Consider the following 4,537-nt stretch of genomic DNA (forward strand, 5'->3'; position numbering starts at 1 on the left):
CTCTCTCTCTCTCTCTCTCTCTCTCTGGTGATCAGACCAGTATGTGGCTGCCTTAGCTAGTTCTCTGCCTCAACTTGCGAACTGAGCTATACTACCTGTGGAACACCCAACCCATGGACCATGTTGCTAGAGCTTGAGGTTCCTTCAAGACCTGCTTTGCCACACTGCTTGTGTGTACATCGCTTGAGCTAGGTACTGTCAGATACTGTCATCTGGCTGACTGTTGGTGACCTTCTCTGCTGTTTGCTGCCTATGGCTGGACTGCCTGTATTGTTCTACTGAAGATTCAGCTGTCTTGCTTCCTTGACCTTGGACCCAGCAGCCTTCGTGAGTTGAAGGACTTCAAGTATATTAACAATTTCATGGAAGTGAGTTGAACTGGGCCTTCTGTACTGCTGTGTGGACTAATTAGTTGTTATATTCCTTCATGATATATATATATATATCCATACATGTATATATGTATATGTATATATTTACATAAATATGTATATATAATCACAAGCATCCTGGTTTTGTTTCTCTAGAGAACTCTGTCTAACACAGCTGTGTTCTAGAGCAAGGACTCTCCCCTCCATGCTCATCCCTTGCCTCCAAATTCGTTTAGCACCAATACAGAATCTACTGTGTTCATGAGTTGCTTTTTTGGGCAATTCTCCTGTGGGAGGCAGAGTGCTGTATGCTGTTTTGGTTCTAAGACTCCTGCAGACAATATATACTTCAAGGTTAATGAGAGAAGAGAGGACTTAGACACTTTTTCACCAGCTCTTTGTAAGTGCTTTCACCTGGAAGTTATAAAATCATTTGCGCCCATATTTTATTAGTTGAATCAAATCATGTGACAACTCTCATATGTGCTAGAAGGTAATTAATATCTACAGTAGTTTATATATTCATCTCCTAATACTCTTTTTTCCCTTTCCATTCTATTTGCCCCTGTGATACCTGGGCCTTTTTAGCCTCTCACCTACACTATTATTTTAGCCTCACCCCTAGATCCCTGGATCTGTATTGCTTCCATGATGTAGCAGTCACAAAATAAGTAATCACAAACCAGAGAGGGATTGTCCAGAATCATTAAAGGAGTGACTGCTCACCATCATCGGTTATTTATTGGTTTCTTATTGGCAATCTCTCAATGTGTCATGTCATGGAAAGGTTGGGACAATTGAGAAGCTAATATCTGAAACCAACCTCATACCCTGAAGCTGAGCAAAAACTGAGGGAAGGGTTGAAGAACATGTTTAACTTATACATGCTCTGAAAGGGTACGGAGACAATAAGGTGTTTATCCAGACAAGCAGTGGGCACTCTAAAGACCAAGCCAGGGAGATCTGAGTCTCATTCTACTTTGGTCTCATTTCACGAGGGCATATATTTCAGGAGAATTGATTATGCATAGATCATGCAGGCAGATATTAGCTGAGAGCTGAGTCCTGAAAATAAAATTGAGTCCAGGGCTGGGTAATATAGTCCCTAGGCAGTGTCGAAGGCTAGATAACTAGGTTGGGAAGACTGAGGTATGATAAGTTCTAAAGGTAGAGACTTATGTTCTAAAGGACAGCTAGGACATAAAGATACACAGCCATTGGCAAGGCAATGGAATTTAGATACTATCTCTCTTACTTCAAGTGAAATGTGCAGTAACTCAACATGTAGGTTAGATAATAGGTTATAGCATAGGCATAATCCTGGTGGTCTTCACCCTTTCTCCCTGTGAATTAGTAGCCCTGGAGTTAATTACACAGCATTCCTAGGGTTTCAGTGAGCAAATGCTTCTGGTTTAAAGAGACCTGATGCCTAGGTGCCAAAGTAGACTCAAAAGATCCAATCAGTACCAGTTGTAATATTTTGTACATTCAATTTCTTCTACTAAATTTCTTCTTTTTGAGAAAAAAAATTCTACCTATCAGTAGCTAAATGCATGCAAATGAATTGAATGCACCAGTTAAGAGATGGGGACTAGCAGAAGGATTTTTAAAAGGACCCATTAATATGCTGCTTATATGAGAGACAAAGACAAAAACACTACAAAGCAATGGATGGGAAAAAAAATCAAGATAACAGTAGAAACTCCACTGCCCTGGTAGAGTGGGTTATGTTTTGGGCTGCCAACCATGGAGTCAGCAGTTTGAATCTACCGGCTGCTCCTTGGGAGAACATTGTGTCTTTCTACTCCCATAAGTAGTTACCATCTTGGAAACCCACGGGACAGTTCTACCCTGTCCTGTAGGGCCGCTATGAGTGGGAATTGACTCAATGACAGGGAGTTTGGTTTTTTGGTTTGAGTGATAATCATAAAAAAGAGGATTAATAGTAGTAATTTCTTTTCCTTTAATAATCATTTTATTGGGGGCTCTTAAGTAGTAGTAATTTCTGGTACAATATAGACTTCAAAGTAAAAACCATTATGACAGACAAAAAGGTCTGAATCAAACCACAATAATGAATCAAACCACAATTGAGCAAGAATATATAACCATAATAAACATCTATGCATTCAATGAAAAAAAGAGTAACTTACCATGTTGTACTGGTCATACCTAGACACCATCTTATCATTTCTCCTTTCCCTCTCCTCTTACTTGAGCCATCAACACATATTACCGATCCAATCACTACAATACATCGCCTTTGTTCTTCGCCTCCTCTGCCATCATCTTGGTCTGTTGCACAATGGTATCCCATTAGGAGAGCAGTTTTTTACCTGACTTCCTAACGCTGTTCTTATTAAAAATTTATTTTTCTAACATGGGCTACTTCACACATGTGTGTCATTCTTGTGCAGAGTCCCTGCTAATCTTGGCTGTATTCTTCCAGTTGTAGTGTCTGTGCTGCTGAAGCAAGCATCCAAATTCTGTGTGTGTGTGTGTGTGTGTAAAAACATTCCCCAAGTAGCAGCAAGAGAGAGCTTAAATGTAAATAAAATCAAACTAATTACTTACTTCAGAACCAAGACTTTTTTCCTTAGACCAACTTTCTAGGGTCCTGGGATCCGCTGTTGCCCCCACTTTTCTTCAGATGGTGTCAAAAGCACTCCTGTGTCTTTGCTACCTCTATATCTTCCCAGTCGCTGTCTGTGTTGTTGCCTGGAGAGCACAGTCTCTCCCAGGGCCGACTCCCTCTCATGCTTAAGGTCTCAGTTAGGAAAATGCTCTCTGAGAGGCCTGGAACATGTCTCTCAATAAGGTCTGCCAGTCAGAACACTGGATCTTAGGAATTTCTTTCATGGCACTTAGCACAATCTGTAATGATTTGCCTCACTTACAATTTTCCCCCTTCTTGTATCTTTGTCCACTAGTTTAAACTTTCAATAAGGGTTAAGTTGCTATCTATCCCCAAGACTTACATAAATAATAACAAATCAATGTTTCAAAGAATGGGAAAGAGTGACTGACTATATAAGGGTACATGTCTTCAGGAAAAAGCCCTACTCCCCTCCCCTCTTTCATGTACATGATCATGTGTCATCTTCTCTATGGAAATAGCCTTCGTTTTGCAAGCTCTTGTATGTTATTTATCTTCATATCCCTTACACTTACAGTATTAATGTTAATGTTATATGTAGATATTATATTCAGCCAACATTCACTCACTAAGCAATTGCTCTCTACCCTCTGCTGTACCTGGAGCTTCTAATATGTAGTGTGGACATCTTGAAGACAGTGATTTGACATCTTCAGCATTGAATCAGAGGCTTTGTGCATAGTAGGAATTCCACAGATAATTGAAATCGATACATTATTTGAATTGATTAATGATATATATGGCTCTTACCCAGTGATATAAATGTTGTAACACATGTTTAAAAAAATTCTTTTCTGAAACTCGATCAAAATAATCCTATGCCATAAAAGAGTTTGGAGAATATCAGAGTTTTTTCTTTTTCACAAACATTTATTGGCTTTCCAGGTACATTTCTGGCTCTCCCACTGATTCCTTATGTGACCTTGGACAACTTTCATAATGCCATTTCATTTCTGTTCTATCATCTATAAAATATGTATGTGCAGGAGATATGATATCTACCTCATTTATTGATATGGATATACATATGCTCACTGTTTAATAGAGTGTCTAGCATAGAATACTAGCCATACATATTATTTTTCATTACTAATCCCTTCCTGTATGCCAAGGAGCTTCGGTAGTGCTGTCAGTTAAGCATTAGGCTGCTAATTATATGTCATTGGCTGGTCAAACCCACCTGCTCCTCCGTGGAAGAAAGGTGATGTGATAGTAAAGATCTACAAAGCCTTTGAAGCCCTGTTTGGGGTCCTGATGAGTAGGACTTGACCACACAGCAGTGGGCGGTCCGTAGGTAGTGAGGCTATATGCCAGGTATTAGGGATCCAGAGATGCGCGAGGTTTGGGCCAGGTCCAGACTGGGCAGCCCCCACCTCCTCTCTGGCTCCTCAGGAAGATAAAATCTCAAAGCCCTTGCTGCCAGCCTCTTGGGAGCATGGATGACCTATTGAACTGTGCAACTCCTGCCCCAACACTCCAAAGAGTGGCTCATCTCTCCAGGCCGGGTTTG

The 4,537-nt window shown here is 40.4% G+C and overlaps 1 pseudogene; it reads right to left on the reverse strand.

Annotated features, from left to right (window-relative positions):
- Positions 1 to 2,732: 2,732 nt before the first annotated feature.
- On the reverse strand, positions 2,733 to 2,846 carry LOC115872121 (annotated as a pseudogene).
- Between the last annotated feature and the right edge of the window lie 1,691 nt (positions 2,847 to 4,537).

The sequence above is a fragment of the Echinops telfairi genome, unplaced genomic scaffold (assembly GCF_000313985.2).
Source record: "Echinops telfairi isolate 266 unplaced genomic scaffold, ASM31398v2 ScPeMD7_7420;HRSCAF=8458, whole genome shotgun sequence".
NCBI lineage: Eukaryota > Metazoa > Chordata > Mammalia > Afrosoricida > Tenrecidae > Echinops > Echinops telfairi.